The sequence below is a fragment of the Myotis myotis genome, unplaced genomic scaffold (assembly GCF_014108235.1).
Source record: "Myotis myotis isolate mMyoMyo1 unplaced genomic scaffold, mMyoMyo1.p scaffold_m19_p_9, whole genome shotgun sequence".
NCBI classification, from domain to species: domain Eukaryota; kingdom Metazoa; phylum Chordata; class Mammalia; order Chiroptera; family Vespertilionidae; genus Myotis; species Myotis myotis.
In genome coordinates, this window is record NW_023416401.1 from 42,394,383 (window position 1) to 42,418,967 (window position 24,585).

Consider the following 24,585-nt stretch of genomic DNA (forward strand, 5'->3'; position numbering starts at 1 on the left):
CATTTATAAATTTATGTTCAACTTGCTTTTGATGATATTAATTATGCTCATAGCTATAGTACTAACATTCTAGATTTGTATAGCATTCTATGTACCTAGTTTACTAATTTAAAATTTATCATTTCAAAGCACTCTTTTGTGCCTATTCATGTTTCCTTTGTTATAGACATAATCTAGATAGGGTTAGTATTATCCTCGTTTTATAGCTATGAGACTTGAAACCTCAAAACAAGCCTTGATGGTACTTGCACTTAATCTGAGATCCTCCAGTTTCTAGACAAAGGCACTTTTGTAACTCTTCTAGGTGACGAGCTCCCCGATGTTTCTGGGGCGGGGGCGGGGGGTGATAATCTGGGTGAATTAAGACATGGAATTTTAAAGGGGTCAGTAGGTATGCATCTTCTATCTTGCACTGGTTTGGTTGGCGGATGTTGATGGTTTATCAATGGCTACATTTCTGCAGTTCAGATCTCTAGCCATCCCATGTCCATAGCACTGTCTGTATTTGCTTCCCTGAAGGTGGTAGGAAATTTATTATTTTAGGGGATTCATATCATTGATTATTGGGAACTCAAATAAATAGACTTTTGATAGGCCATCATTCTTCTTGACATTCTTATCCCAAGCACAGAATTATTAGTAGGCAATGACAATTGAGCTTGTATCTGGAATTGCCTTCCCAATGGAACCAAAATGGCCAATGCTGATTCAGTTCAGTGAGCCCTTGATTTGCCAAACTCAAAGTCTATTTGCTGCCGACCAAATTTTTTTGTCTCTGAGGTTGTGCCATGAGTCACCAAGCTCCTCAAAGGCAAGGGTGATGTTTCACTGAGCCACATAACTAACCACAGTAAGCTGGCACAGGGCCCATATTCAATAACGATTTTTTAACGATGAATTAACAAATAAATGGGAATTGGTGAGAACAGTTGAGACTATACTTGGATGGGAAAATTTTATTAAGAGAAGAAAAATTAAGCAAATTAAGTGCCTATGGTTACTAATTTGAGGGGACTGATTTGCATGGTGAAGTGATTTAACTCATAGCACAACCACATGAATGAAGTAGTTAGCAGTGCCCCATAGGAATCAGCCTGGATTACCAAAACTGGTTTATATTGTCCTTGAAAGGTTAATTTGAGTATTTTTCAAAACTGTAGTCTAGGCTTGCTCTCATTTCATCACTGGCGTCAGCAGCTTAAAGAAGTTACAAGAAGACCCATGAAAGGCAAAATCTCTAGACCCAGCATATTCAGCAAAATATTTTACTCCTAATTCATCACTTACCATCTTGCTAAAACCTGCAATTTACAAGGACTTCTGTTCCTGGGCAATGATCAAGTGTTTGCGCTAACATTTGATTAAACAACATTCTTGGAGGCTCACTGAAATGGAATGTGAATTGTATGTGAAAAATGCAGATGAGAAAGAGATAATAAATACTGATTAATACGTTAATGAACAGAAAGAGGAGGAGGGGTTAATTCAAGAATAAGAGAAAATGAGCCAAATTTTTGAAATGCTTGGAAGGAGAAAAAGAAGGGGGGATTGGAGTTAGAGAGTTTAGAGACAAATTATTGGGTTCTAGAAGCATTGGACTCTCAGTGAGGAACTGCCCTCCCCATGTCTGGGGGAAGTAGATTCCTTTTCTATTCTCTGTGCCACTCTTATAGTCCTGGGCACAGGGGGTGAGGTCTGGGGGTAGGGGGCTATTATCAAGGCAGCAGATCCCATCAGAAACTAACTCACAGAGGATGGCCTCATGGTGAGCAGGAAACCACCCCACAACATTCTTTGCTCTCAGCTCATCTGTTTGAAACAACACAAATTAACTATCTTAATTTTCTTCAGACAGTGCACCAATTATTTGGAAAGATGAACATGCACCACCACTGTCCTCGGTCTCTAAGCAAGTGTCCCTTCAGTTCCTTCCATCAACTCCACACTTCATCCTCACAGATGGGGTCACTCAACACACAGAGGACACCCTCCAGAACCCAAGCTGGGCGCACCCCTGGATCTGGTAGCCCCTCTGAGTATCACTAGGCTAATGGTTACTACCCTTGTAGTGACCACTATCATTCTGTTTATGTGGCCTAAATTTGCATTAGCTTTTAACTGAATTTATCATGCACTAAGATAAATGAACTTCCATTAAACTAGGACAGACCTTTGAAGGGTTTTTCTTTATAGCTCAAGGTTAATATTCTATAAAGTTATGAAGTCTTTTACCCTCAGTTCACTCCTGATCCACAATGTCCCTAGGGTCCTGCCACCCTGAGCAGCTCCTTGAGGCCCAACTCTTTTTTTTTAATTAAAATTTTTTTAAATTACAGTTGACATTTACTGTGATATTGGTTTTAGGTGCATAGCATCTCTTGAACACAGAACTTGCTGTCACCTGGCTCCCTGTACACCATCGCAAACACTGGCTGTAAGAAAGTCTTGGGTGATAAATGTCCAACCAGCAAACCGATCTGGTCTAACCCAGCACAGCCATTAGGCATGTCACTGAATGCTTGGGAGAGCAGACTCTGTTCTGATGTCAATTAACTAATCAGTTCATTCCAGCAAACACCAGTTTATTGATGAAATACTTCCTAGGTGCCAGCGTGACATGTCCTCCCAATGACACAAAGGGATCTAACCCCCCACCTGGCTACCAGGACCCGTTCTTCTCAATTCTCAGGCAGAGCAGCTCGGAGATCAGTTTCCTCATCACAAAGCTTGGCAGATAGAATCACCTCAAAATTAAATTTCAAAGATAAAAATTAGTGAAATGAACCTGTTTAAAGCTGGACTTTGAATCAAATGATTTCTCTGAAGTGCAAGAGTTCCAGGATCCTGGTTTTTCCCGGCATAATTTCAAAGATTAACGCTCTCCCCCCTCCCCGCCCCCAGTAGCTCATTTGCGGAGATTTATGTCTATCATATTCAGGAGCGGCCTGAGTAGGGGTGCATATTTTTTACATAAGTGTAATTATATGTAAGTGCTATAATTTAATTACCACAATTCCATCCCTATTGATTTCAGATACCGATCTGGAGTCTGCAGATATGGTTGTGTGAAGCTGACAGATAGGACCATCTATTTGAATGCCAATGGACAGTGCAGGAAGACAAAGAAGAGCTCTCCTCAAAGGATATCAAGGAATTTTGTCTGAAGACACATTAAGATAACCATTGTAAATTGCTCGATTTACAGGGAAAGGGGGCAGAGTGAAGACTGCTCACAGAATGTTATGCCACACCTAAGAAAAAAGGATACAAAGCACATATATACAAATTAAATATAGAAATGCAAATTGATATGTAAAACTAAAAACTAGGTAAAAATCAGCCTTTTGCAACATTCACATACACAGGATAGTGGTAGATAAGAAATTGAAAATTCACATCAAAGCTGGATATCTTAATTTTAGCCTTGCCTCCAAAGAGCAAAATGCAGAATACGTATTGATTAAGTCCTAAAATGGCTCCCACGATCCTATGGTTTGGAAAAGGTGACCCTGGAGAAAAGCAGGGGAGAAACCTCTCAGGAGGAAGGTCCCCTTTACAACTGGGGACACTAATGTGAGTGGGAAGAACATCGGAAACCGCCATCGCCCACGGCAGGTGCATTTCAGTGAGTCCCTTGGACTCGGCACTCCCTGCAGGCTGTGAGGAATAGGCTTCTGTATGAGATTCCAATGGCATGTATTGCTGGGTTGATCCTCTGTCTCTCAGGATAGGAATTTCAAGTCCAGAAGTGCAGGATCCTGTCTGGCATCTTCACTGCTATAATCCCCAGGACGAAATAAAATAAAATCATATTAAAGGCAACAATTAATTAGTTAGCTAATAAGATGAAAAATGCATGTAAAACCTATGAGAAGAACCTGGTTGGTGAAAAAAAAAAAAAAAACCTCACAAAAAAATCCAAGAACCAGCAACAAATATCTTTAGGCACTGCTTATTATAGAAAATTTTAATAAAAATATGAGCTCAATAAAAAGTACCTGAAAATAGGTTGATAAAAGAAAAGACATAAATGAAGAAACCCAAGTGTATCATTTGGTCAATTTGACTGTTTCCATAACAAAATAATAAATGCTGTGCAGGATAACTTTATATTAGCCATCCAGCGAGTACAGACAAATTTTATCCACAGTCAACACATGTTCAGACTTTCAACTGAGTTACAGCGATAAATTGTTGATGTATGTTTTGGAAGGTTTTCTCAAAAATTGTAACATTTAATTAAACTAGTAAAACTTTCCCTTAGAATTTATGGTGTTATTATTAGATTACTGTCAGGATTTTAATATTCATCTTTGTTAATTTTATCTTGAACTTACACATGGGACGTTCTGGATCAGAGACAGATTTCTGATTAAATGCCTCACAGTCAATAAGTCCAAAGGCCCCTTTTTTGCCCCTAGTCCTCATCCCTAAGGCAATGCGGTGAAGACTGATGGGGATTTTTTCTACAAAAAATGGCCAGACAGTCCAGAGGTGGGTGTGAGATTTGGTTTTATGTGACAACGTGGCTAGACTGCAGTGCCCAGTTATTCAGTGAAACGCTAAAGCAGGCATTGCTGTGGTGTTGTGAGGACCCCGCAGGGGGACCCTCGCTCTGTCCCACCGACCGACGGCGACCCCAATCAACCGCAGGAGACGTCACTTGATGCAAACGGCATGAGGCTTTATTCCAGCGCGCGCTGGGGCTCAACCCGTACTCACTCACGCAGGAGTAGAGGAGTTGGGCCCCCAGCAAGCGGTTTCTCAGCTATTTATATGCAAAAAATCACACATCAGGGAGGGGGGTGGCATGCAGGAGGGGGAGAGGAGAACAAAGAGATTTCAAAGGGGTCTGGTTCGTGTCTTGATAGGGCATTCCTCCTCGTGTTTTCACAACCTGTTTATCTCAAGGTTGATTGAAGCCCGGTTTACTCAGCCTGCCCTTTGTTGGGGCTATCTCCTGAAACAGCCTTAGGGAGGGCATCATTCTCTCTGTTCCTATCTCTAGTGGGGGAAGCCTAGGGAGTTGAGATAAAACGGGCAGCTAGGCCTGGCAGCTGGGCCTGTGCAGTTTGTAACATTCTTTTATTCTTTCAGTGTTATTCTCCAATTGGCTTTAAGTAAAAGTGATTACCCTCCATAATGTGAGTGGGTGTCACCTAATCAGGTGAAAGAATTTAGAAGCAAAACTGAGGTTTCCTTGAGAAAGAGAAAAGTCTGCTTGAATTTAGGCCTCAGGATTTCCATAAATTGTGTGCAACACAGTGTAGATGACAGTCAACTCTGACATCTTCATTGCTATAATTCCCAGGTCAAAATAAAATAAAATTATCTTAAAGACAGTAATTAATTAGTTAGCTAAAAAAATAAAAAGACATATAAACATGAAATTTATAACTGCTGCTGACCTCTGTCTGGTTTCTGACTTGACTAGCCAGCTCTATATGTCATTTATCTATTTATCTAGTTATCTATCATCTATCTATCTATCTATCTATCTATCTATCTATCTATCTATCTATCATCTATGCAGTCCAGTCCAGTCTATCCATCCATCCACCCACCCATCTAAACTATTAAACCATAAAAATAATATTCTATTTTTTCTTATTTACTTTGTTGTTGAGAAATCTGCTTTCATTTTGTGTGTGTGTGTGTTTTGGTTTTTTTTATGCCTATGTAAATGATTTCTCTTTTATCTCTGGCTTATTTTAAGATTTTTTTTTTCTTTGAGGATTTTCAGTTTTATTCCAGTATTGAGCATAGATTTCTTTTCAATTTTTTTACTGTTTGTTTACACTGTGCTTTCTTTATCCGTGGATTCCTTTCATTCATCATTTCTGGAAAATATTCATTCATTTTCTTTTCTAATAATGCCTTTTCTCCATTCCCTCTATTCTCTCTGAGGCCACAGTGTTGACTTTCTCTAGCTCATGTCTCCTTGACCCTTTAATATTTCCAGCTGTCTTTGAACTGGGTGCTATATTCTGTGTAACTTCCTCATGTCCAACTTCCAATTCGATAATACTGTACATTATCTGTGTCTGTTCTGAGCTTTAAGCCAACTACTAAGTTTTTAGTCTCAGTGGTTTAATTTTTCTAAAACACTGACTTGAAATTTTTTTTCAAGAATTCTAGGGCAGGGTATATTATCCCTGATTCCTTTCATATTTTATTAATTCTTGTATGTCCTTAATCATTTCATACTTTTCTACTCTATGTTGACTCCTCCAAAAGATCTGAGAGCTCTAGGGCTCTTTGGATTATACTTCCTGATGACTCCCTCTAGATTCTGCATCTACACTGCGTTGCACACAACTTATGGAAATCCTGAGGCCTAAATTCAAGCTGCTTTTAGCTAGAAATTTATATTTGCTTCTTCTGGGAATCAATAAGTGCTACAATCTAGGGGGGCGGTAGATCCCTCAAAAAGGCCTGATTGAGGCATTAATGGGAGAACTCCAGGTTACTCCCTCCTTCCCCAATCCCCATCGGCTGTGGCCCCAGAGAATGTTTTCCTAGCCGCTGATGCAGGCATTTACCTCTAGGAAGAGGCCTTGATTTTATATTTATTTAATTCCTACTCATCAGGGTTTCTTATCATTTGTTTTGTTTTTCCTTGGAGATGTAGCTCATTTTCCACTGAGTTCAACAAAGGATTAAAAATAACTGTGCTCTAACTTGTTTGGCTCAGTGGATAGAGTGTCAACCTGCGGACTGCAGGGTCCCAGGTTTGCTTCCAGTCAAGGGCACATGCCCGGGTTGTGGGCTCGATCCCCAGTGGGGGTTGTGCAGGAGGGAACCAATCAATGATTTTCTCTCATCATTGATGTTTCTATCTTTCCCGCTCCCTTCCTTTCTGAAATTAATAAAAACATTTTTTAATAAAATAACTTTGCCATAATGTCCTCTGGATCCAGCTGCATGCATAAGAGAACGGACTTCAGATTTTCCAGGCAACTATAATTCCATAAATCAGAAGTGCATGTATCTTTTTATAAAATAATAAAATAATATTGGAATATAATGAACCATGGTAGCTAACACATGTTCACATTTTGCCTAATAATGCTACCTCTCTTTTCTAAAAGAAAAAAAATTACATTATTCTGTCTTCCAATAAGTGTTTTGCAATGGCTTACATGCATATGCTAGTTTACATAGATCTTGAAAATAAGATGAAAACCTGAAAATATAATCCAAAGTAATTTTCATAATCAAAGTCATCACCTTGTTATTTTAGAAATAGGAATAACTTATACAGAAGTAGATTACATGACCATTAGGTTTGAGAAGATTATAATCTATGTGGTTAAGTAATAATACAGACATAAAGAGGTGAAAGTGGTGGGGAGAGTTCTCAATTGAAAGTATGGAGATCTGGCTCTAGTTTCAAATACATCAGTAACCAACCATGGTATATAGTAAAGGCATTCCATCTTGTTGTACCTCTGTTTTCTCATTTATACAAAAAAAGATGTTCTAAATCATGGTGTGGGGTCTTCCAGTGGTGGCTTATATTTGTAATTAATGTCCCCTTATTTTTATCTGATGGTTTGTGGTTTACAATGATCATTTATTTATTTAGCAAGTATATAAGTTACTAAGTTATTAAGTCTTACCATTTGTTATTTACATATGGACAAAAGCACAAATGTAAATAAGACAAGCCCTTGTCCTTGAGACATTAACTACCAAGTCGGGGAAATATACACAAAGAACTGTAGCAGAACCCAGTCACGAGTAATGGACTCAGCACAACATCATCTGGAAGCTGAGAGAGGACCGGGGCCTAGAACAATTATGGGAGCCTGTTGTGAGGGCACATTTTAGCTGAATGTTGAGGGATTCACATATGTTCTCTCATTTAACACAGCAATTCTGTTTCCCACTGTAAGAATGGGAAACCAGAGGTCAGAAAAGCTACATAAAATGCCCATGGTCATGGTCATGCAGACCTACCAAAAGGCTGGACATCAACGTGCCAATCTCCTGACTTTGGGAGCTCTAATGTTATGTAATCCTTGATTTCATCAATAATTACGTAAACCACATTAGCTGAAGAGTAAGATACAGCATGACATTTGAAGGACAGGTAAGGCACAGATGGGAGCCACGCAGGTGAGTCATGTTAAGGAAGTGAAAAGTTGAGTCAGGAAGGGCTGGAAAAGCACGGAAAAGCACGTGGTGTCATTGTCTGAGGGTTGAATAGGGAGGGCCTCCTGGAATCCCATGAAGTAATCCATTTGGACAATAGCTCCATTAGAATATCTTGAAGTAATCCATTTGGACAATAGCTTCATTAGAATATCTTGGCAAGAATTTAAAGTAAAACTTCAGGTGAAATAGCCAAATCTCAATCGCCCTATGGTGTTGGGGACTCTGTGGTGTTTCTACAATTTAGTGTATTTTCTATTTCAACAGGTAGATTTTATTTTAAGTGGAGGTGTTTTCTTTTTCTATCTACCTGCACCATCCCAGCGCCTTAGTTTCATGTGTCTTCAAAGCAGGTTTCAGATGGCAAAAACCACTGTTTTCTTTTATTTTTTTCCCCCTAAATTGCATTGAGCCCTTCCGAGTATAGCGATGTGATAAAGCTGAAATAGGATGGGCACTTTCGGATGGGCTGCGGTCACTAATGCAGTGGGAAATGGCCAGATACACTAAGCACTGTTGGAGACAGATGCATTCCTGTTTTGAGGCAATAACGTGTAACAAACACCGGAAATGGGCGCTCATAATAAAACCTGAGGGAGTCCCAGCCATTTGGTCCTTTTCTTCTACTAAGAAATAACTTTAGTTGTTGGTTGTTATTTGAAGGTATGTGTATTTTTTCTCCCTTCAATTTGATTTGCTTGTGGCTGCCGCAGTGTTTTGCACTGTGAAGGATGGGTATTTGGAGAAATGACCCACATTGGTATTATATTTATGACCTCATAATGTGGCTATTGAAGTTCTGATGTGCACACTCCAAGGAGCTCGCTGGGCGGATTTCTGCCTGTCCGAGATATATGGGGGGACCGAAAGCTAGCCACAGGCACCTGGCAGTGTAAGTAAGCCTCCGAGAAATGGGAGGTAACGGATGTCCTTTATTTTCTTTTTTAAAAATTTAATTTAATTTATTGGGGTGACATTGGTTAATAAAATTGTATAGGTTTCCAGTGTACAATTCTATAACACAGCTTCTGTATATTGTACTGTGTGCTCACCGCCCAAGTCTGGTCTCTTTCAGTCACCGTTTTTTCCACCGTTTACTCTCTTCTACTTCACCTCACCCCTTTCCTCTGGTAATCACTACACTGTTTTTTGTGTGTGTGTGTGTGTGTGTTTTTCTTAATCCGTTCAGCTTTGTCAACCAGACCCAAACTTCCCCAGTAAACAAACAAACAGGAAACAGACTCATAGATACAGATGTCTTCTTATTTTTAGGAAATTCCTTCTGTATTTACCTGCTTAAGCAATGTTCAGAATGCTGTTACGAAGCTATGGGTTAGGGACACACTTCACTGAGCCTGGTGGTGCCATGATGCTGGAGGCCGCAGTGCATTTGGGTCCTCATCAGCAGAAGACAACAACGCTGCCTGCGGAGAAGCCCAGGACTTCAGGCCATCACTGAGGAGCTGCTGTGGCGTCTGCTGGCTGCTGTAATTACCCCGGCAACTCTAAAATGAATCTATATTTCTTGTGACAAGGGAAGTGTGGGAAGATGTGCTTATGAAAACTTAAGATTCATACAATGCCATGGAGATCAAATTAAACTAAAGTTGAGAACCTGTTGCAATAGGGCTTCATTAACTTAACATTCACTTAGAAAATTCTGAGGAATTGACATATTTAAGGTAGGCTGCTAGAAAGGGTTGGCAGAGGTAACTCTTCAAGTCGGTGGAAAGTGAAATTTTAAAATGAAGGCAATTTTAAGGGATTCTGTCTCTCTAAAATATTGGGATAAATGATAGCTCCCATGGAACAGTCTTCACCAGTAATTACGGAATTTTTTTTTTTTATTATTATTCTATATTTGTATACTGTGCTGAATGAGAGGGAGAAATAGCAGGAACCATAAGAGAGGGTCATTTTCAACATTGTGACCCAAATAGGCACCCGGGGTCCCTCTGGGCATGTGGTTCTGAGAAAGTTCGGTTGAGTTCTGTTCTCTCTCCTTGTTTATTTCCAACCCCTTCCCAGAACACTGTTTAACCTTGGCCTCCTTTTCCTTCTGTTTTTAAAGGAGTGTCTGTGTCTTCCCAAGAAGAGCTGGGACTGAAATTTCCTGGTAGAGACGCACTTTAAAGATGGCCCGGCTTCAAGCACCAGCTGTATGTGCATTGAATTATGAATCCCAGAATTAACTAACCAGGAGCTGACTGGTTGACTAAGTGGGCTCCGGACCCTCCAGTGCTCCCTGGAGTCCGAATGCTTCCAGAAATAGGCGATTGTGTCAGTATTCGGGCAGGTGTGTGCTGTTCTTCTGCCATGCTGACAGTCTTGTTTATTTCATATCAGCCAGACATCTGATCTTGACCCTAAGTTGTCCTTGCAATTTGGAAGTCTAAAAAGCTATTTACCTTGCAAAGAAGTAAGAAGTTAGTGGCTTAAGCTCCTAACAGCCACCCACAAATTATTTTTAAAGCTATGCACACATCATCGTTACTCAGATTCTCGTTCTAAATAACTGTCAGATTTCTCCCTTAGGAATCATAAAAAACAACCTTTGTGTTTTAAGTTTTCTTATATCTCAATTATGGCAATATTCTTATTTTCTTTCATTTGTAGAGACCTAATGATTAAGAAGTTTAAGAAGAAAAGGTGTTTTTAAAAATAGAAGAAAATAACATTGAAAACTCGTATTTCCCTGTGAAAATGCCTGAAGATTTTTTTTTTCTCTTTTGGTTCCTTTAATAAGTCTTTTGACAATGGTTTCAGTGATGTTTCTGCTTTGTCTTCCAGTACAGAAACATCACCCTGAAATAAGGACATTACCTGCTCAGTATAAGCAACTGGTATTTAGAGGTGCTTCTCTTAAATTATACTTCTTTTTATTTACAGTTATATCTGTACATAGCAGAAAATAATTCCAACCATACATTGAATAATTAAATTGAAAAATAGACATCTTTTTCATTTCTAATTTCTATTCAAAACATATTACCTTCAGTTATACTGGTGGCTAACACTACAATTTAAATTTGATGAATTCACAGACTGAATGTTTGGGTTCCCTCAAAATTCTTACATTGAATCCCTAATGCCCAATGAGATTGTATTTGGAGGTAGGGCCGAGTATTCTGAGCTGCCATAATCTCTTCATCTCCAAAACTGGTGGGCTATCCTGTTACATTTTTATTTAGTTATAATATTTACATTCTTCCAATCTGTCCATGGGTTCTTTCAAAAAAACTGAAAAAGATAATAACAAATCTCACAGTTAGGATCCTATAATTTTGTTTATTTCAAAACCAAATAGTTTGCACTGGTGGGGAAAAAAAATGTGAAGCCATTTCACTAAATCTGAGCCCCTTGAAAGAGAATGTTTAAAACATCAAGGTCAAATTGATTTTTCCCCTACATGTCATTAGTTGTTTAAAGCATGCCATATTTCATCTTATGGAAAGCACCTCGACGGCACTTAATACACATCAGGGCTGTTGTAAGAATTGTATATGTGTTAACCCATGAAGGGCTGTGATTAAACCTGTATTACAGATGAAAAAAGCAAGAGACACAGAGAAGATCAGTCACCTACTCACGATCACACAGCTAACCCTCAGCACTGAAATTCACAGGTAAGCAGGCTGGTCTCAAACTGGGTGTTCTTAATCATCATGCTAATTAATACCTGGCCATTCTTTCTCTTATGGCCTTTTGTAGGATTTCAAATTGCTTTACCTTTTTTTTTTTAACTGGAAAAACACAAGCATCTTTTACTTTTTTTTTTTTTTTTTTTTTTTTTTTTTTTTTTTTTTTTTTTTTTGCCAAGGAGTGGCATCATTCTTCATCAGAATAATGAAATCTATAGAAGCTATTTATCCCTTCAAGGAATGCCTATCAAAGCCTGGTGACTTGCTTTTCTGGTTTGGGCTGAAAGACAGCACAGGTGTCTGAAGGAAAATAGAATTAAACTCCAAACCCTAGGAAAGCTGATGTCCAGTAATTTGAGAAAGCATTAGGTCCAAGGATTTCTTAAGCTCCCAAAACATAAGCCATGAGGATAAGACTGATAGATTTTGATACATCAGACTGAAATATTTTTTTCAATGAAGGGTAATATGCCCTTCACTGGGATCCACACTCTACTTCCTCCAGCTTGTGCCCTGTGAGGCTGGCACTAAATGATGACATCAACAGGCTTCTCAGTTCTCTACCAGCCGCTAGGTTCCCTCAACACAAGGAGCCCGCAGGAAATGGGGCAGGACAGTAAAGCCAGGTGTGTATTTCTTCCTCTCTCTCCCCTCTGATGGACCACAGACTGGCTGGCAAATGTAGATGCTGATAAAAAGTAGATGTTGTTTTACATTAACTTTTCTAAAAGCTAATACTCAAGGATCTCTGTAAACCTATATGTTGCAAGGAGTTTAAGATTCCCTAAACCTTATATGGATAAAACTATGCATTCACTCTTCTAACAGATGTTCAAGACTTCCACACTCCTTATATGTCTTGGTGCTGTGACCAGGAGCCTAATTACAACTTCAAATTTTATATTTCTTCTTTCAGGTCTCTGAGATTTTCTTAGTCATGTGTTCTCTTTGCCACTGTCATATAAGTGGAAGCAAATAATGGAGAACAAATAAAGGAGCCGACATCTGTACAGGGTGCAAGATGATGCAGTGGTGACTGGGAGGGACAGTTACATGTACTTCCATGAAGCATTAATAACATCTGCTAATTCCTCTGGTTTGGTTACATTCACCTTTTTAAGCCAGAAATTATATTAATTATCTTCTTAATAAACTTTACAGCCCTGACCATGTAACTCAGTTGGTTTGAGCATCAAACCTGATATGTCAAGTTTATATATAAAGAATCAACTGATGAATGTATAAATAAGTGAAACAACAAATCTCTCTCTCTCTCTAAAATCAAACAATAAAAATATTTTAAAAATTTATAAATGAGCTAAAGCTTTCTCTAAACTATAGCAAACAGAACAGCTCAGGTGTGTATAAAATGAAGTATATTTAGTGATAATTCACAGAATGCATTAGTCTTAGTGGGCAGTCGTCGTATTAGTTTTTAAAATGCAAATAGCCCACAGAAGCACTCCTACAATAAGTATATAGAACATTCCCTTCACTCCTAAAAATTTATTTGTGCCCTCTTGTAGTGAACCCCTCACCCCAACTCCTACCCTGACAAACACTGGTCTATTTCTAGAAGTTATATTTTCTGGAATGTCATATAATATGTAGTTCATTGGGTATGATTTCTTTCACTCAGCAAATGCATTTAAGATTCATCCATAGTGTGTGTGTGTCAATAGTTTCTCTTCTTTACTACCGAACAGTATTTCATAGTATGGAAGTGCCATGGTTTGTTATCCATTCATCTATTGAAGGACATTTGGGTTGTTTCCAGTTCAAATGATCATGCATAATTCTACTCTATTTTGTGCATAGGTACTTGTGTGAATATTAGTCTTCTTTTTTCTAAGATAAAGTCTAGGAGTGGCATTCTTGATTATAATAAGGTAACTGCATGTCTGCCATCATAGGAAACTGTCAAAATGTTTTTCAGAGTGACTGTACCAACTGGTGTCCTCACCTGTGATGAATGAGATTTATGAATTTTCAGTTTTATCAGCTTTTATTTGGGTTGTCACATTGGGGATGATGACTTCCACACTTCTTATATGTCTTGGAGCTGTGACCAGGAGCCTAATTACAACTTTGAATTTTATATTTCTTCTTCCAGGTCTCTGAGGTTTCCTTTATATATTTTGAAGTGCTGCTGTTAGATGCATACATATTTATGACTGTTTTGTTTTTGGTGAATTGATCCTTTATCAGTATGTATTGATCCTCTTTAGCCTTATAAATCTTCCTTCTTTTGAAGTTTACTTTGCTATTAAGACAGCTGCACTTTGTTTTCATTAGTATCAATGTGAAATAACTCACATATCCTTTAAATTTAACCTACCTGTATTCTTGTATTTAAAGTGGATATATCACAGACAACATATATTTGACTATTTATTTTTAAAAATATTTTTTTGTTGATTTCAGAGTGGAAGGGAGAGGGAGAGAGAGATAGACACATCAATGATGAGTGAGAATCATTGATCGGCTGCCTCCTGCACACCCCCCTACTGGGATTCAAGCCTGCAACCTAGACATGTGCCCTTGACTGGAATCGAACCCAGGCCCCTTCAGTCCACTGAGCCAAACCAGCTAGGGCTTGACTATTTATTTTTTATCCTGTCTAAATTTAAGAAGCCAAGAACTGAAATAAGAATGGTACTGCAATTAAACCCCATGGACTCTCTACTACTCAAGCTTTCAGAGATGGAGGCCTTCCCGAGAGGTGAGCAGCACATGGGATTCCAAGCTGCTGGCTAGCCTGCCCACTGGGGTGCTTACTGATGACACGGGAGGCAGCATGCTCTGGGAAAAGGTGCCTCTTCCTTCATCAGTAGACAGTCCTTTGGGCTATGCCAGATGGAGTAACTTGAGAATTGTGGGTAGAAGTATTCCTGAGAGCTGATCTAAACTCCATCAAACTCCAAGTTCCAAGAGGAGTGTTGATTTGGCTTCAAAAATATATCCAAGTTAAGTGCTTAGCAATTAACTCTGGAGGATGAAAGTGTTGTATGTTTTTTTCTCCTAATGCTTTTACATAGCCCATGCATTATGTAAAAAGCTGGACCACTGAGGGGTTTTGCTTCTGCCCCTTCTTCATGAATCAAGTCTCTTGTATGAAACAAATCATTGCAACAACAAGGAGTGACAGTCTGACAGCCGTGTCAGGTATTAGTGGAAATGACAGCCAGCAAATCAGAAATCATGGCAGGGCATCTGTATGAACAGCAATTTGTGCTTAGTCGAATAACTGAATAACCTGGAACCTCAGGAAATCCTGGAGAAAGAGAATGAACAAAATCAAACAGATACATTTCTATCCATCCCACATTCCCCTGAAGTAATTGACAAGTTGAAGGAAAGCAGTGCTCACAAGTTTTCTCTTTCTTACTTAAATTCCACTTCTTGACACACCCAAGGGTTTAAAAATCAAACCAATAAAAAGGAAGCTAAAAAAGCCTCCTATTTTCCTCTTACAAGACAAGCAAGGAACATCTAATTATTTTATGTTTGATTCCAGGGAGTTTCTGCCTGGGTATTATCCAGAGAACAGAATAAAATTCAGATCAGCTAGAAGTATAACTTTTTAAAGTTACAATACAGTCCATAAGCTTAGATATTCTGTTTTGTACACCTCAAGGGCTTGTTGGGAATTCTTTTGTGTGTGTGTTTTTTTTGTGTTTTTTTTTTTTTTGGGGGGGGGGTCTTTTCATTATTTCCAAAAGTAACATTCATATTTCTAGTAGACAGTTGTAAGAGTATTTTCCCAAAACTTCAATAGTTTTTCTCCTGAAATTACAAACATCAATGCTCTAGTGATTAGGAAATTAGATGTTAAACTGTTTGTTCTCAATAATCATATAATGTTGCTGAATAAGGAACTAAATATTAGATTTCTCAGGACTTTCAGAGGGAACTGGGGGCAACTATCAGGGAGAGCACCAGACAAAAGGCAGGGAGGTCACTGGGAAGAGAGGGAGCCTTACCAGTATGTGTACAGCCATGTGTGCTTGGGGTTGATGCAGAAAGCTGATTGCACACACAGCTCATGGGATGTTTATTTTTATTTTTGCCTGTATCCTGAGAGGAAGCTGAGCAATCAGGCGGCCTTCAACTCAGGTTTCCCAGGAGCTCCCATGTCAAGCACTCAAAGGTGAACAGATACATTAGAGGTAAAGTTCTTGTAAAAGGGAAAAAGACCCCAATTTAACTTCAGGTTCACATAGGGCTATTGAAAATGTTCCCATTGCCTGGAAGGTTGGGCAGACCTTGCTTAAAGTCATCACACCAGCTGTGTCTCGCTTGATTCCCAGTTAGAGGATGAGTGAACGTGAGAATTCTCCCACTCTCACTTCCCTCTGTTTAGTAGAGCTGAGGAAGAGTTCCTAATTCAGAGAAAACTTTCCAGAAAAATTCATCAAAAACTTTAAGAATGCAGTGAGAATACAAGAGTTTTGCTAAAATGTTAGTAAATGGAAGTTCAGAATTCAACAAAAATAGTACATCAAGGTTTTGCCACTCAGAGTAGAGTTGTTCCTCACAAAGACCCAACATCTCAAATAGCTCATCTCCGGGGAACAAAATGTCACAAGTATTCATCAATTCAGTGGTTCCTGCGATTTACCCAGGAACATGGGTTACAATACAGTCCATAAGGTTAAATATTCTGTTTTGTACACATCAAGGGACAGGAGAAGGTGTGATTTTCTACTAGGGTTCTGAAGGCAGTCATACATTGCCTTAACATTGGATAATGAGAGGTTTCCTCTTCCCAGCAATGATGAAGGGACTACCAAGATTCATCAAACATATGACTGTTACTAATTTCTGCTGATTCATGGGAAAATAAATAAGATATCTTAAACAAACTTGGAACTTATCTTTATTGACTTTGAAAGAGAAAAAAGAATATAGAATATGTGTACCTAGATTAAAAATAAAAGCAAGAATATATGTTTTTTTTTCTGGGTCACTGCTTATGACATCTGAATGACAGGTTCATAGCAAGTGGGCCATATGCATCTTACAAAGATTTAAGGGAAAGAGTAAAAGTTTGATCACAAGGGCTCTAACCTGAATGTGAGATGTGGATTAGGAAGTTGGACATTGTGTTGGAAATAAAATATAGGTATGACATAGAACGAATAAAAATAATGGAAGAGATTCTAAGGGGAAAATAATGATAAGAATGAATTGGTAAAGGTTTAAGTATGAAATATAAAATTAAATTTTAGCACAAGATGGTATATATAACCTTCTAGATCTCACACAAGTTGATACTAAAGGATTCATAATTAGAGGAAGACTTCTAAAAAGCAATAATCCCACTGGAAGAGGAAGAGAAGAGTATATTATATGTGAACACAGGAACCCATGAACTGAGATACAGAGGGATTGATGGCATTTCTAAGGGAGGCTACTCTGAGAAGGACCTTTGATCTTAATGAATTCTAGTCCATCTGCAGCCACTGCACAACTAGAGGAAAGTTACCTAATCTTTGTGATACATTCTTAGTGCCTGATGATAGAGATGTTGTGACTGAATTGTATAAACATATCTAGCATGGTACCTGGTACATCATAGGTAGCCAAAATGCAACCCATGAGAATTAGTCAGGAAAGATTACAGTGCCCCCTTCTGAGAAAACACAAAATGTTGGCTGTGCTCATCTCTGCTTTGGGGTTGTTTCAGACCCCAGGTCATCTAATGTTCTAAGCTCCAGATATGGTCCTGCCTGCTTCTCTGGCCTCATCATGTGGCTCTGGCTAACTCTAAACCAAAAAGCAGTCTGTTTTCTGTTATAGTAAAGGGGTCAAAAGTGTTCGAAAGGAATTTTAAGGGAACAAGAGTTTCTCCTTAGCAAGCTGAGGGATAAACCAAATGACTGGTCAGAGAGTGAAATTGCTGAAAACAAGACCTTTGGGTTTGGGTGCAAAATGTGACTCTTATTACAAGTAGTTTGTAATGGAATAGGAAGTAATTTTATCAGAGCTGAAGATTTAAAGATGCTAAGAAGCAGTTATTGTAAAAATTAGTTCAAGAATAAAAGATGTTCCCAAGAACATGAGGGCCATGTGGCCTAGTTAAAGGGCTGTTGAAAATGTCAAAAGACTACACACTAGATTCCCCATATGTAACAGTTGAAATGACAAGAGTATTATAGAGAGGAGATTCTCGGTTTCCAGGACTTAGGGATGGGGTGGGAGGCATGTGTCTGGGGCTACAAAAGGGCAGGTTGGGGGTCCTTGTCATGAAAGTCTTGTATGTTTCCAGTGGTATTAGTCACACAAACCTACACATGAAATACAATTGCACAGAAACAAATGTGTATACACGCGCACATACACACACACCCTCAAAGTCAAATGAGTGAAGGTAAAACGTGAAATCCGAATTAGGCCAATGGATTGTGTAAATGTCAACTTCCTGGTGGTGGTACTGAGCTGTGGTCTACTCCTTGGGGAAACTAAGTTAGGGGTACACAGGAACTGACTATTTTTTCTTAAAATAACATGTGCTTATATATTTAATTCAAAATAAAAATTTTGAAAAAAACAAAAAAAATTATTGTTGCATGCGCATATTAAAAATGGGCCTGCATGGAGAAGCTTGCATAGAAGATGGGAGGGAAGTTGACAATACAGGTCATGAGGACAATTCCAACCCCTACCCCAGAAGGAGAATGTGGGGGGAAATGAGGTAGGAATACAGGGCACAGCTTGGCAGAATGGAGATCCTGGGAGTGAAAGGGGACTCTACCTGTCCGATGAGAAATCTCACGCTACTAAAAAAGAAAAATGTGTTACTTTGCTTACTACTTATTTACTCTGGAAGGAAAAGAAAACCTGGAAGAATAATGAAAGAAGCTTTTTCTAAGATCAATTCTACAACTAAGAATTATTGCAATAAAGAAGTAATTAGAACTTCAAGATTGTATAGTCAAAAAAGCAAAGAAGCGAAGAAAAGGACATTCATATTTATATCCTAAACTATAGAAAGGTCTATATCAAAAGTTTCCAATAAAACATTTCTTAAGCTATGAAAAAACACTGAGTTCTAAAGAAAAATAAATAAATTAAAAAAATAAAATAATGACAAATTACCCAGATAGTGAAAAAAGTAGAATGAACGATGGATAGCAAGTTCTATTTACAATAAATAGAATAATTGCAAATGATCACTAAAAATTATCGAGCGTTGCATAAGGCTCCTTCCTAACCTATGTGCTTTGCTCTTTCTTCCTTCTCTCTCCTTCTCTTTCATGCTTTGAATAAACTTAATCTTGTCAACCACAAATTAAACCACTGAACCTGGAAATGATTTTCCCGTTGGCAATCCCAGTTGAGCCTGGAAACCCCAGATCACGATTTAATGGGCCCATGTGTGTTTCCCTCACAAATGAGCAGTGGGCACATTCTCCAAAAACAACTGCAGAAGCAGTCACGTGTTGAGACTGCATTTCTATTTGCTTGTCAAAGAATTATGGTTTTCTGTTTTATTCTTTTTTAAAATAGCTTTTCCTGGCAGTATTAAAAATCTTATTTGTAAATATGATTCGGGGCCTTTTGGAAACCAGTGGAACATCCCTTTCCATCTCTTCCTTGTCAGTCCCGTGGTGTGATTTGCGTGGAGCTGCCAGGCTGCTGCTGTGGGCCCCTCGGGCAGTGTGGGGGTTCAGGACTGAACTGGCATCGCGTGAAACACAACAAACACCTCCCTGCTTCCAGGAAATCTTCCTTTTTTTTTCTTTTTGTCAACATAAATTATAAGCAAAACAGACTAAAAATGGAAAAACCAGGGCCCATCTGTCACCATGAGAAGTCTGCTTGCTGCTTAATTCCTTCCACAGAGTCAGCCAATCAGAGGAGAGACCCAAGCATCTCGTTGGCCACAGTGGCTGGGGACCAGTCTTCTTCAGATGCTGAAATTTTGCTGTGAAGATGGGGGAGGGGAATACAGAGAAGAAGTGTCTGAGCTTTAAGCTGACGGGCAATGTTCAGTGAAGTTACCTGGGTGTCTTGGCTCTCGGACAACTCCAGCTCCTGTATTTCACCTGTACGGAGTGTCTGAGCAGCTCAGCATTGTAGTCCTGCACTGGCAGCTCCTGAGTCTTCTGTGATTCTGTCTCACACAAAAGCAGCTTGGCAACACTGACCCACATCACTCACTGACCACAGCCAGGGTCAAGATGATAGAAATGCGATGACATGGAAGGAAGAGAAAAATCCAATTAATACCTTAAAAAATACTGTTCATGACAAGATTCTACCCAGAATTCTAACGAGACAGCGTTCCTTAGACAGATAGGTGGTCACTTGAATAGATGACTGGAAGTATCAGGAGGTGCTTCAAGTCAGTCCCAGATTTTCCCGGTGGAGTTTACTCAAACTTACTATAAAATACCCATCCCTCTTGCCCTTACTCACAGGCACTGGGGTACCCACCTCAAACAAAAATGCTGCTTCATTCCTACTTTCTACCATTTCTGACCAGCTCCTCAGATGCCGTTCCTGCAGGATGGCCAGATTTCACCAGGTTCCATGAGACTGGCCCCGAGCAGGGCTCAGCTACCATATGGGCTCAGCCACCACATGGGCTCAGCCACCATGTGGGCGCTCAGAAGCTGACTGTCTTTAAACGCCATTCCCTTCTCGTTCCTCTCCCACTCTCCATCATCGCTTTTATCATACCTGACTTCTGGTCATTTCAGTGCTTATCAGATTCCTCCAAATAGCATGTCTATAAAATAAATTGACCAAATCAATTAATAAATGAATCATATCAGTCAAATTTTCTGCATGTTAACAACCTTGGCCAGCTAGGAGAGACTTATGACTAAAGTGAAAGACGGGTATCCCCTCCCCATAGATTTCATTATCCACATCTTAGCTAAAGGCCTCTAAGTGGCCATTCTGATAGCAGAGTAGTGTGACTGTCCTGCAGTGTTTGAAGGAGGCCACACTGAACTGTATTCTCTCAGTGATACTTTAGTTCATTGTAACTGTAGCTGCCTGAGTCAGGGTAAAAGCTGCTTGCCATTTATCTTCAAAAATTTAAAAAAGGGTCAAAAATAATCAAAATGGTAAATATAAAATGTTTATAACTAAAAGGTAACAAGAATACTACACTTCAAAAGTTGTGTGATTTTGCTTACCTCCATAGTTAAGGAAATTTATAATTTTCAAATATGTTATAAAATAAGAGCTGAATATTTATTCAATTCAATTTAAAATTATATTAAAATACAATCAGGATCAATGTAATGAAAATAAGAGGATAAAACACAAAGAGTACAAATCAATAAGAAAGGAAAATAAACATTATGGAATATTATGGAATGAATCAATGAAGCCAAAACCTGGCTTTATAAAAAAGTTATTAAATGCAGAAAATTATTAAGACTTATAGGGATGTAGGGGACACATAAACAATATTAGGCATAGAAAGAGGTTTGTAATTACAAAAATAGCAGATACTTTAAAGAATGAGAATATTATGAACAACTGTATTCCAATACATTTGAAAGTTTAGACAAAATGAACAATTTTCTGTAAAATATAAATAACTCAAGAAGAAACAAAAAATCCTTCTATATTTAAAAAATTAAGTCAATACCTTCAAATTCTCTTATAAAGAATATACTGACCTTGACCATTTTACCAAACGTTTGAGAAATGCCAATCTTATAGAATGAACACACACCCAAATATAAAACTAGCTAAGTATAATAAAAGGAACAGAAAAGGCCAAGCCAATGCCACCCGCATTGGCTTGTAAATATTTTCAGCAAAATTTAAGCAAACTTAATGCAGTTTCCATGAAAACCATCATATATTATTCTCAAATTGAGTTATTCTGGAAGTGCTGATTCTTTACCAGGAGGAAATCTATTAAGGTAATTCACCATATTAACATATCCAATGAGACGATCTGCATGATCATCTTGAAAGATGAAGGGAAAGCATCTGATAAAATAATGACATTCATACATTTAATCCTACGTGCCAGACACTCATCTAAGCCCTTACATTTATCAATTCAATTAGTCTTCCTAACAATCCCATGAGGTAGCTACTCCTATCGCGTACCTCATTTTACAGCCGAAGACACAGAGGCACACACACAATTGGAGTAACGTGCCAAGGTCAAGCATAAATAAATGGTGGGACTGGGTTGTGCATCCGCCTCTACACTCCATGACAGCAAATATTTCAGTATATTCACACGTAAAAATGCAAATAAGCAGCCACCAAATGATGGCAGATTTGGTTCAAAATTTCACTTGCCGTTTGACTGGTAAGTTCATTTTCCAGTTCCCACAGTGTCTTGTTAGGGCATCCAATCAATCTTTGCTGAATGAATACATTTCTCTTTCCTTTGAAAAAATAGGAGGCTTCCAGAACTAAATAGGATTAAATTATAATAAATGTAAATATCATCACCAATAATATTATTTTAGTTTATTTAGCTATGCTGTATAACCTTGTTTCCATAAACAAATGTTTCCAACTTCTAATTAAGCATGCCAATCATATCATGCTTATTCACCATGAAACTAATTGTGACCATCCCATAGTAACCCCAGACTAAAAAAGTTAGGCCTATGAGCTGTTCACTTAAAAGGAAAAAGAGAAAACAGAATTATGAATTTTTTAAATGTCTTGAACATTGCTGTAATCTTTTTGCAACAACAAAAAGTTTAATTTCGGTTCCTGAAGTTCCTTCTCTTTGAGATAATCAGGACCTGGATTTTACTAGAATTGGCACTGTATAGGTGCTCAACAATATTTCTGAAATGAGCCCTGGTCAGGATGCTCAGTTGGTTGGAGCATCATCCTATACCCCAGAAAGGTTGTGGGTTTGATCCCCAGTTGGGGCATGTATGGGAGGCAACCCATCGATGTTTCCCTCTCACATCAATATTTCTCTCACTCTCCCTTCCTCTCCCTCTAAAATCAATAAAAAACATATCCTCCGGTGAGGAATATGCATGCATATATATGGAGAGAGAGAACAAAATGTCAAAGAAGATATTTCCTGCTCCTTTTGTACTCACCTTCAGATTCTTGATCTTTTATGTCACAGTTACTGTCCTGACTTTACCACAGTTTGTCTGAATTCTCAAACCTTATTCCTCTTGTCTTTTGTTTTGGGTGCTTGATTCATGCCTTTGCTTTCCTGCTATTTCCACTGTTCCTTTCTGTGTGTCTTTCCCATCCATTGCTCCAAGCACCAAACCTCACAGGCATGAGCTGAGGACAGCATCCACCCACTGAGTGGCCAGCAGAAACATGGGGACAGCCACACAGGATTTGATTGTGGTTTGGTCTGCACAATTCCAAAACCACCAATCCAATTCAAGGGGAAAGCTCTAGTTTAATCAGCACTTTAAAAATAAAACAGCCAAATGAATGCCATTTAGACCAAATCATGGGGACACAGCTGACTTGTTCACTCCCCAGTGGGCTGAACTAAAGTGGGGGTTTCCCTCTTGTGTCAGCTCAGTGATCAGCTGACGCTGCCTCCTCCAAATTTTAGTAAGCCATCCTGCCAGTTCATTGGAAAAAAGAAACCCATGTATGACCAAGTCTAGTTTCATTAAAATGTGGCCATTAGCACCTAGTGAACTTCTTGGTGTCCACTCTCAGAATGTAAAGAACAGGGGGAAGTGTATGGTGATCTCTGAAGGGACAACCAATGAGTGTATGAGAGGGACAGTGCAACCTTGAAGCAGCGGACATACTCCAAACAGGCATTACGCAGAGGCAAAGGGTATAAAATGCACCTAATGGGCCAAAACCAGAAGTGCAGCCTGGTGATACCAGACCCTCCTGTGGGAGCCTCAGCGTGCCATTGTGCCCAAAGAAATTCACCCTTACTATGGTCTAAGCTACAGGTGATGGAAGAGAGACTATCACATTGAAAAAGATGGAAATGGACTAGAGGACGCCAGGCTGCGGTACACAATCCAGAACCCAGGAGCTCCCATCTACAGTGAATTCACTCTCCCAGGTCCACTGTGTCTGGCAAAATGATTATTAAATTAAGTTGCGTCTCTCCTCATACACTTTCTTATAGACATGTTTAATATATTTTTATCCCTTAATTTCTGAATAACAAGAGTTATATATGACTCATATAACTACTAAGGCAATGCAATGATTCAAAAGAGAACTTCACCATCTCCCCCTACTGCTCCATTTCTATCTCCACATCCCTCACCCGGCCACCACCAGTATCCCTGTTGGGCCCGTGTCCTCCATAGTGCTCTTACATAGACTTGATCATTTTCTTTTGAAAAATATGTGATCATATCACTTCCCCATTCCACTTAAAAATGCGATCCTTGGCATCCTGGTAGCTCCTCCTGTAATAGTTGCACAGTACTCTGCAGTGTGTCTGATGCTAGCACAATACATGTCTCCATTGATCATGGTCTCCATTGATAAAACTATAGCAGAGTGATTTTCAACCAGTGTGCCGCAAGAATTCTTAACACATGCAGTACCTGAATATTTAGTAAGAGTATACAATCTTTTCCCTTAGACCAGTGGTTCTCAACCTTCTGGCCCTTTAAATACAGTTCCTCATGTTGTGCCCCAACCATAAAATTATTTTCATTGCTACTTCATAACTGTAATGTTGCTACTGTTATGAATCATAATGTAAATATCTGATATGCAGGATGGTCTTAGGCGACCCCTGTGGAAGGGTCGTTCGACCGCCAAAGGGGTCGCGACCCACAGGTTGAGAACCACTGCCTTAGACTGTCAAATTTAAAAAATGACC